This window comes from Hyalella azteca, unplaced genomic scaffold (assembly GCF_000764305.2).
Source record: "Hyalella azteca isolate HAZT.00-mixed unplaced genomic scaffold, Hazt_2.0.2 contig6292, whole genome shotgun sequence".
Lineage (NCBI taxonomy): Eukaryota > Metazoa > Arthropoda > Malacostraca > Amphipoda > Hyalellidae > Hyalella > Hyalella azteca.
In genome coordinates, this window is record NW_025936455.1 from 1 (window position 1) to 11598 (window position 11598).

Here is an 11598-nt window from a genome sequence, read left to right on the forward strand (position 1 = left end):
AACGTACGTAAAGTTTATAAATTTTTTTGCATATATAACATTTATTCGGATGGAATTGCACTGCATTCGTTGCAAGAGTATACATTCATATTTCCAATCTTAATTTGCACGTCATAAAATGGGCAATAAGCGCCACAAACAGGGCTATAGGCGCCACAAACAGGGCAATAGGCACCACAAACAGGGCTATATGCGCCACAAACAGGGCTATATGCGCCACAAACAGGGCTATAGGCGCCACAAACAGGGCTATAGGCACCACAAACAAGGCTATAGGCGCCACAAACAGGGCTATAAACGCCGTAAACAGGGCTAAAAACTATTTCACCGTTCATAAATTTGATCCATCGGCACAATTTCAATTTGAGCCAACGGCACCATTTCATCAGTTCGAAACAAGGGCACAATTTCAATTTGAACCAACGTCACAATTTCTCCAATTTAAAACTTTGGCACAAAATAAAACCCGTGAGGACCAATCGTAATTTATCAATGAATTAGACGTATTCTTAATTTTAAAAGCAAAAGTCACATGCGGAAAATAAATTGTTTAATTTTATAAAATTTTCACTCATGATGTACCAAGGATACACCACACCGATCCTTGCATCACCTTGCTAATATTTTGAGCAATTTTATTAATATTACTCTAGTAGGATGGATCCACCGGCGAACCCTGAAAATAGTTCAGCTTAATGTCAGTTATTTGCAATTAAAAATCACCTTCCATTCAGCGGCTCTGCCAATTCCTGAATCTCCATACTTAATCCTACTAAAAAGTAATCAAATTTTCATTCCGCGTTCAACCAAAAAATCATAAAATTTTAATTTTTCGTTCGTAATTTCGTACCCTGACGTTAACGCCGCCTTGACCAGCCGCCTGAGCATGGACAGCTCTAAATCATCTCTGTGGTTTTCTGCCGGACAAATAGCGCTTCTCTGTTGTTTTTGTTAGCAGGGAAGCCATCAGTCAACCAGCATCGGCCCAGGACCGGAGCTTACTAATGATGTGGCTTCCTGCTTGGCTGTGATCCATTAGCCAAGGCTGGATTCTCAGTAGTATTCCTCCTAAGATACTAAGCTAAGGCTGGATTCTCAGTAGTATTCCTTATAAGCGGGTAAGTAGTATTCCTAAGTTCCTCAGTAAGTAGTATTACTCCTCAGTAGTATTCCTAAGAGCGGGTAAGCTAAGGCTGGGTTTTCAGTAGGTATTCCTAAGAGCGGGTAAGCCAAGGCTGCATTCTCACGAGGTATCCGTACGATCCTCATGTTGTGGGATATTCGTGTCACGGGATCATCGTGTTGCGGTAGCATCATGTTGAGAGATCATCATGTCGCGAGATCATTATGTCGCGAGATCATCGTGTTGCGGTATCATCATGTTGTGGGATCATCATATCGCGAGATCATTATGTTGAGAGATCATCATGTTGAGAGATCATCATGTCACGGGCTCACCATGTTGTGTGCTCATCATGTCACGGGAACACCAGCTGCTTCATTTATTCGCTTGTTCTGCGCTTGGCTGATGTTCCCCTCGCTCTTTTTTTGTACCGCCTCATCTTGTTCTGGGACGAGCAGCTCAATGGCGCGTGAAGCTGCGATAGCGCCACGTCTGTGACCGAACTTCATGGCTACGGCGGCGCTCTGCCTTCCGACCACATATTGCTTCAACCAGACGCTGGCAATGTTGGGGCTCGTCGTCGGTATAATATTTACGGTATAATATTCATTATTCAAGAGGAAACAAGAGCGACGCCGGGAATGTTGGGGCTCGTCTTCAGTATAATATTCATCATTCAAGAGGAAACAACAGCGGCGCTAGGAAAGCTGGGGCTCGTTTTCGGCATAATGTTCATTATTCAAGAGGAAACAACAGCTGGTTGAGGTAGAGAATTTTTTGTAACTGATGCAAATAGATGTTTTGGGAATGGGACTCTCTAAATTTAATTGAGCAGGTACAATTTCAGATTATTAGTCTATTTTTGGTTGGTTCAGAGTAAAAGGCCGTCATTTATTGCTTGACGGAATTCCAAACTCTTTTCTATTTCTGATTGCATGGCCTAAATTGAAACATTTAGATAATAATAATAAGATAATACCTTGTTCTCGGCTGCAAAATTTTTCAGGGTTTCTGAAATGGAATTATGAAAAATATAAGCAAATCGAATTAAAGAGAATATATCTCCTCTCAAGTTCAACTACTTCAACCAACTATTAGTGATCGGAGCAACATGTGATGAGACATTTAATTAGTGTATCATCAGTTAATCGAATCATCGATAGGAACAATTATTTCGGTGATGCAGAGGCTGCAAATCAAACGTTGAAGTTTTTTCACTTGTACCGAGAATTGATGCTTCTTCTAGGCAGATCTGGATAAATGAAAAGCTATCATTAGGGCAAACCGGACATTTTATTCTAAATTCAACCCCACCTGAAGCATGTTATTAATACGACATGAGATTTAGAGTAACATATGCCCATACGATCAAATATATATATCATTTAATATATATCAATAGTTTTATAGGAGCTCTGTAAATTGATCTTAAAATAAAGGCTAAAATTATCTTGTCTTGGGAATATTGTCATCGATCAGTGAGAAAAATAGCGGGTGTTACCAAGTCGACCCAGTCACGTACAAACTGCAACCAGAACGTGGCAAGCGTCCGTCCGCTGCAGCAGCTTTAATAGCGACCCCCGGCCCCCGGAATCAGGCTAGGGGCCTAGGACCCCTCACGTGACCCTCACAGACGGGAGCCTAAAACATCCCTTTCCCTAACCCCCAACTTGACCCCTGTAACCCCCCCCAAACTCGACCCCAGTAACCCCCTCTTTTCTCCCATATTGCTCCACTCTTGCGATGCCCGGACCTCAGAAAATGGCCGTGTAGAAAGCTGCTCTTACCTCACAAACCTCGCTGCATTATGCCTTTGTTTTGCCAAACTTCAGCTTCATTGTGGGCAAGCATGACAAGCTTGCTAGGAGCTTGGCAAGTCTTACTAGGACTTGAACAGCAAAGTCTCCGATTGACAAGCGTTGTTGAGGTTGATCAGCTTTGTCGATTGTTGACAAGTATTTTTGAAGCACACATTGACGTATCTTGAAATACTTTGTCTTCACTTGTCAGGTGCCGAATAGGTTTTATCAGCTTTGTTAATGGTAGACAAGCATGTCAGAAAAACACATTGACGTATCTTGCTAAATACAACAATAGCGGGGCAAAAATCCGCGTATGGGCACGAGGTATTACCGCTCAGCAAGTCTGAATTNCGTCGTCAAAATTTCACGACATTATTACACTGCTAGAAATTACGGTACAACCTCCCAAGATCCTCATAATGCAATGAAAAAATTTAGAATGAGCTTCTTAGATTCCTCGTACATATAAAAAGAAATTCTTTTTCTTCTTCGTCTTTTTGGTAACGTGCATGGTTATGCCGAAGGATTGAGGAAAAGCTCCATGCGTATTAAGGAATGTTGCAATAAAAAATTCAATATCGGCTTCTGTAATTCTCAAAACAAAATTACGTCGCTTGAAAATCTAACTTCGTGGCTGATACACATAATAAGTAGCATAACCCTGACATTCTGCACATAATCAAACTATTAAAAATTCGATACAAGTATTAAAATCACTTGTTTGCTTAAATCGCAAGTTAACTAGGAATTTAAAAGCAAAAACAATACCACAAAAATTCACCGTATCTTCATAAGAGAAAACGTTTCGGAGTCCAGCTCCATCGTCAGTTCACAAAATTCAGTTCAGATCGAAGAAGTTCAGATCTAGAAACACAAATACAATCAATTAGTATAGTAAAAGGCACTGTTAGGTTTTAAAGCGAAGACTAAATAAATAAAATTTTAGAATCTCTATATATATTCAAACAGAAGCCTAGTCTAAATGCCGCTTTTAGCTCCGTTCCTCTTGAAATAGTAAATAGATAGGCCGTTTACTAGCGTTAATTTCATGTTTTATTTATTTAGTCTTCGTTTTAAAACCTAACAGTGCCTTTTACTCTACTAATTGATTGTATTTGTGTTTCTAGATCTGAACTTCTTCTGAACTGAATTTTGTGAACTGACGATGGAGCTGGACTCCGAAACGTTTTCTCTTATGAAGATATGGTGAATTTTTGTGGTATTGTTTTTGCTTTTAAATTCCTTATTAAAAATTCTGCATGAACCTGACACTAAACATAAATAAATTATTAAAATCTAGCATGAACCTGACACTTAACATAATCAATCTATTGAAATCTAGAATGAATCTGACACTGTTAACATAAACTATTACAAATCTAGTATAAACCAGGGACTATTCACTTAATCAAACCTTTAAAAATCTCACATGAGCAAAACATTTAACATATAACCAAACTAATACAAAATCCAACATGAACCTTTCACTCTAAACAACCAAACTATTACAAATCTGGCATAAACCTGACTCTGTCTTTATAATTTATCTATTACAAAATCCAGCATTGACCTAACCATGCAGTTCTCCAGGCATCAGCAGAGAATTCCCATCATCCCATGCAACGCGGTTCTAAAGTTAATTAAACTGAGCAGACATTCATCATCACAGATTCATATCAGAAGTTGTGAAGCATAGACTGCAACGTCACGCCTACTCTTCTGATGAGTTGCCCGACTCGCTATAATGGGACTCCAAGTTATCCTGAGTTTCAAATTATTAGTGTCGATTCTACTTAAAAAGGATGCATACGAGTTCGAGTTCCTGAACCTGCAGTTTCCATTCATTGCCTCCCAAACAACCTTTTAATGTCCGTCAAGACTATAGTGTCTTCCATTCTAATCAAAAATGATTTCTGAATAATCCGAACACATAAATGTTCCGTCTTTACCAACAGAATTGTTTGCGAAAAAAAAAATATGGATCAATTCCATCAAACAGATGATAAGTTAAGGAAATATTGTGACGAAAAACATATGTTTTTAGAAATCTAAACACGTGTGAAACAAAAGCAGGCTTGTTTTACACGGCCAATGCCACGGCAATAATACAGAAGAATAAGGCGAACATTCGGACGTAAATACGCAGATGTTTTAGTCCACGTCACTGCCATCTGAGTTCATAGGCGATTATTGTTCTTGTAAAATACTTAATCCGGTGCTGCTGCATAATTAATAAGAGTTATGAACTTAATTGAGCTCTCCGAGCGGTAACGCCAGAGACATAGTTTAAGTTTATATATCCAAGTTTGTTTATTTAAAAGCTTTTCACAAAAAAGAGCTGCTCCACACCTCCTTGTGTATTTTGCTTAAAGAATCAAGATAAACAGGATTATTAAATTCTTCAAACACTTCCCAGTCAACCGAAAATACCGTATACTTGAATTATCCCTGCGCAAATGAAGTGAGAATAAAATTTGATGTCACGATGCCTGATTAGAGCACGTGACATGAGCGATACTACCGCTTCAATGATGGTCGCACATTAGCTGAAAGCAAATCTCGTACCGACTTTCAAAATCCCAAATTATTAAATTAAAATTTACTAATTATTAGCAATTTAAATATTATTGAAAAATCCAAAATTTTATTGTACAAGTGCTGAGTGATTGGTCTTCGAAGCTCGTTTCGTAATGTTACAATGTAGATAGAGATACCGCTAGGGGTATTGTACCAATGTATTCACTGCTGACATGAGGAGAGTGCTCACTATATAAATTTGTAGAGAAACTATAAAATGAAGCAAAAGCGGTGCCATCTCGTGAAATACTGAACAAAGCGAACTGTGATCTGAACTTTCCGAACCTGGTGAACGCGGACGCAAGTGGTGGTTTGACGGGTCATACATAGATGACGGGTCATATATAGATACAAATCATATATAGATATAGATGACGGGTCATACATAAATACGGGTCATATATAGATGAGACACGAAGATACTGAAGAAGGAAATTTCGGTCATCGCAGGGACTACACATAACACGACAGATCCGTGGCCGCGTCGTGGTCATACGTTGACGGCTTTCTCCGACTCCCGTGGTGGGCAAGCCAGGGATCTGATGTTAAATCAACATTCATTAAGAGTAGTTTCAATGAAGTTAACTCGTAATTGGAAGGTCCTTAGCAGTTTGCGTGATGCTGCGGGACTAAAAAAACCGGATCTATGGACAGAAAAATGTTGGCATCTCCATTATAAACGCAGCACCTGCTCATTTTGTTCATTTAATTTAGGCTTTCTTAACAAAACGCAACATTCGTGACTTTTCAACCTTAAAATGTAGCTGGAAGGCGCTCGATTTGAGTGAAGCGAAAACCGCATGCGTAAAGCCATGAACGGCTGTTTGGCAGGACAAAAAGCCAAAAACTGTTCTAAATGTATTTCCGAAAAATTGCGGAAGCATTGCAGGTAGCGTATGCACCGGCACAATTTGAAGGGTATTCATGTTTCAGGCCTCAAACTCAATAAATATACGAATGCCGAATTTAATTTTTAACACACCTAGTAACACCGCCTACGACACGCTTGGCTATTTTTAGAAACTCATTCTATTGCATTGAATCTCGGAGCACGTTGAGCCATCACTGCAGAACGAGATCGGAAGGACATCAAACATTTCAAGGTTCTCTTGGGAAATTTGTGCAAATACACAAATATTGTCGTACTTTCTGGACTGCACAAACTATCCTCTATCTTATACCGCAGGTTCTTTGGCTGGTGCCCCTCTGCCGTTCCCTTCACTCCAAACAGCAATAAAGTCAGGCTTAAGGCCTCGGTAAACAGTCTCGTGAACGCCTCTTTGCTTCATTGCTTTCCTCGAGTTCTTCTTGCCCGCGGCTACTCGAGACGACGGCAATCGTGATACGACATGTGAAAATGTCAACTTTAATCGCCCGAATAAAATATTTAAACTAAATTTTTATAAACGCACCGCCGTCCAACTGCTTCGTCATAAACGCACCGCCGTCCAATTGCTTCGTCATAAACGCACCGCCGTCCAATTACGTCATAAACGCACCGCCGTTCAATTTCTTCGTCATAAACGCACCGCCATCCAATTGCTCCGTCATAAACGCACCGCCATCCAATTGCTCCGTCATAAACGCACCGCCGTCCAATTGATTCGTCATAAAAACGTCGCCGTCTAATTCGATCGTCTAAAACACGTCCACTAACGAAAACTGTGAAAGGACTGTGACCGTCGAACAGCAAAAATAATAATACGAGACTATAAACTAATACCGAGAAAGTTTATACATACTGATAACAATTTCAACAATGAAAACAACAAATTGACCGCATAGACAGCAGCCGAGAAGCCCTGGATTACATCGTGGTCGCAGTTCGAATAATCACATCGCAAGAGCACGTTCAGCAAAGCTCAGGCAAGCGCTGTAGGACGCTTGATTTAGTGACCGCTGGGCCATCACGTGCGACTAGACTCAATGGACAGCGAGGGATAGCTCTTGATGGACAAGAGGACGTCATTCAAGTCAATATTTAATGATGTCATCGTTTGGTGGTGAGACTTATTTAATAATGAAGACATTGTTAAGTGGCAAGTAAGAATTTTCTCATGAAAAGGCATAGTAAAGCCGCTAGGCAGATTATAATATATATAGTTAAGTACATTATAATAATAATAATAGATAAACACTAAATCCACCATATAGTGGCTATCATAACCGAGATCACAAAAAACTATCGTGTTATGGCGGTTAAAAGTCGAAGACGTACTAAAACGTTATTTTTTGGCGCGAAAAACTGACTAAATTCATATTCGTAATACATGTGCCGAGACAAACTCCAATTCCATTTCATCATGATTTCTTGCTCAGTATTCTAGCGGTAATTAGCAAGGGATTACTGGTGAATGTGATCACCAGTGGCTTTAAATCCTGAGGACAAGCCATTGTAGATTTTTTCTGTTCCTTTAGAAGGCGATGGCGCGGCGCGCAACGCATCGATTGCCGATAACAGCGAACGAGGCAACGAAGACGCGGGGCTTTTGATGCAATCATGTGAAACATAGTATATGGTAATATAATGATTATTATAGTAGTAATATATGTAATATAATGATTATAATATTATAGTATTATAGTATAGCAGATTATGATAATATAATAGTAGTAATATGATGATTATTTCTCCATGTGAAGCATAGTATGAGATGTTATCAATTATTACTTCTCTATGTGAAGCATATATGTAGTATGTGAAGTTATCAATGTTGTATGTTCTTATGAGAAACATGGTATGCGATTCTATCACTGTTGTATGTTTAAGTGAAGCTTAGTATGTGATGCCATCAACGTTGAATGCCGCGAAATATTAGATGTCATTATGTTAATTATGTCATGAAATGATGAGTGACTTGATAGATTACATGGAATGAAGTGTACGATGCAGAGATCATTCTAACTCAAATAGAATGGATGGATATCAGTACCTCGAAGCAAATTAATGCTCGAATTAAATAGATATAGGCAGCGGAATTATTCTTTGTACTAATAACATCAAAGTACGACAAGGAAGTATAATTTTCATAGATGACACAAAATACTGATATGCAGCTAGATTCATTGGATCATGAAGCCAACGTCCACTGCTCTATGGCGCATGATTTCTAAAGCAAAGAAAGATTTTTAATGTGGAAAGAATTTTAACGGAGTGCAATAAGTGCGTACAGCGTATATTTATGTATGTATAGCCGCGTGGAACAAGCGAGAGACGAAAGCGAGGGATGAGAAAGAGGGATTGAAGATGTGGTGGAAGAGTTGGATGAAATGCGGATAATGGAGTAGGGATACAAGTAGAAGCGAGAAAAGGAGTGGGCATTTGATATTGGCATGTCGGATGCAAGTGATAGATGGAAGTGAAAGATGAACGTAAGTAAGCGAAGCGAGTTAACCAGGAGAGGGATTGGGGAAAATGCATGTGACAATGGGATGAAAGTGAGTGATGCAAATGAGTGATGCAAGTGAGTGATGCAAGTGAGTGATGCAAGTAAGAGATCAACATGAGGGCTGGGGTGAGGGTTGCAGGTGCGGGGTGTGGTATGTGACGAGGGGTGAAGAAGCCGAGGTCGCCACAGCGGCGACGATCGATGACAATAAGACTAAATGGTGCGGCGCGGGCCAGAATAACGTGACAATGGAGCTATTTTTCCCTGCATTATTGTGTTGAAATGGCACGACTGCACCGCGTGATGTGTGCAGACAGCGTAGGTGACGTGTACAGACAGCGTGGGTGACGTGTACAGACAGCGTGGGTGACGTGTGCAGACAGCGTAGGTGACGTGTACAGACAGCGTGGGTGACGTGTGCAGACAGCGTAGGTGACGTGTACAGACAGCGTGGGTGACGTGTGCAGACAGCGTAGGTNGCACCGCCTTTACTGCTGGGGAAACTGGGATCACATGCACCGCCTTTACTGCTAGGGAAACTGGGATCACATGCACCGCCTTTACTGCCTGTCTCTTATACACATCTAGATGTGTATAAGAGACAGACTCTGCTTGATTGAGATATCCTCTCTTAAAATTTCAATCATAATTCATTACCTATGACTTTTTTCTGTTATTTTTCCCCCGCCTGGTTCCGTAAGGTATGTGCAACAGTTCATGTGGGACTGGCGATTCAGATACAAAATTTAATAGAAATTTACGGAAAAATACACCAGAATAATATTCACCAGAAAAAATAATTCTGTCTGAGACGAATGCACCGAAAAAGAAATAAAAAAGTTTATTCTTACAAGCATTTTATTCAATGCATGTATGACACCAGAGTCAAAATTTTCTGGATTAAATACATCGTATTGAGATAATTTCATTGTAGTTGAAACTGGCGAGAGGGAGCATGTATGCAAATTAAGCTCAGTTAAATAAAAAAAACATCAATGGACCCAACGCAACGCGACTTGGATGATACCTCCACGCTGAAGATGATAAAAAGTAATTAACTAGGTGGCTTCATCAGTTCAATCATTTAACCGATCATCAGTTGCAAATGCTAGCTGATCGAACACTAATTAAGGTAAAATCAAAGCGATACGCCAGAAAAGGAACACTAAAGCATAATTATTCAACCTATTAATATTATAAAAAAAAATATATATCATAGTGCGTTAATAACTCGGCCATAGTGCGCTAATAATTGATAATTATTGCACCGACAATAATTGAAAAACACCACCAACTCAGCCCATTCCATGTTAATTATTCCACGGCTAATAATTGAGAAGCACCATCAACTCGGCCCATTCCATGTTAATTATTCCCCCGCTAATAATTGAGAAGCACCATCAACTCAGCCCATTCCTTGATAATTATTCCCCCGCTAATAATTGAGAAGCACCACCAACTCGGCCCATTCCTTGTTAATTATTCCCCCGCTAATAATTGAGGAACACCATCAACTCGGCCCATTCCTTTATAATTATTCCACCGATAATAATTGAGGAACACCATCAACTCGGCCCATTACAGCAATAGCAAATAGGCAAGAATAAAAGAGCAAGAGCGGCGTAGACGCCGAAGCTGCGGATGCTTTCAACGTGATTATCTTGGAGGGAAGGAGGCTGCGGCAAGCAAAAGTTCAGCGAAGGTCCTTTAAAGGATGATGGATGAACTGAAGCGTCAGAGGGACTCCCTGATCCTGCAACACCATCACGCGGCCGATGATGGCGCCACATCAAACAGTCTACGCATCACTGCACTGAATCATTCTACATGAAGGTGTCAGTGGATGACTTGATTGACTGAACGGTTGAGCGAAATTAATGGTATAACTTGAGAAATAGTTTCAACGAAAAAATAGCAAGATAGTTTTTTTAAGAGTAACGATTATCTGCTAATATACTGAATGGTCATCGGGACAAAAAAAATTTAGGAGTTCAAGACCAGATCATGAACATTACGTCTACCTCAGAAGTTCAAGATTTTCAAGAATGGCTGAATTCGCGTACAGATATCACTGCAGAATGTAAAATGAACGGTGAAACGTTTTCTGCTTTACATTATCAGGAAATGTGATACCGACATATTTTAAAAGTTTGCAAACGCTCCCGCTCGGCTTTCCAAGTAGTTTTTCGATCAGTTTTAGGCAAGGCGTGAGCGCGGCTTTATTCAAAAGCTCGCATATTCTGGCACTCAGAACAAATCCCCTCGAGACCTTCCTCATTTTCGCTTTAGGAACAATTTGGGGAACGTGCTCGAGGGGACCGTGAGAGGATTGCGCCTCCTGCAAACAACATTTCCCCACGTCCATATTGCGGTGGGGTTCACATAAGTTTCCCCTTTTACTGACGGGGAAACTGGGATCACATGCACCGCCTTTACTGCTAGGGAAACTGGGATCACATGCACCGCCTTTACTGCTAGGGAAANGCGCAGTGCCGTGCGTCGTATTGTGCGCAGTGTCGTGCGTCGTATTGTGCGCAGTGTCGTGCGTCGTATTGTGCGCAGTGTCGTGCGTCGTATTGTGCCTGTCTCTTATACACATCTAGATGTGTATAAGAGACACCTTTACTGCTAGGGAAACTGGGATCACATGCACCGCCTTTACTGCTGAGGAAACTGGGATCAAAAAGTTTAAGGAACGTTTTAAATG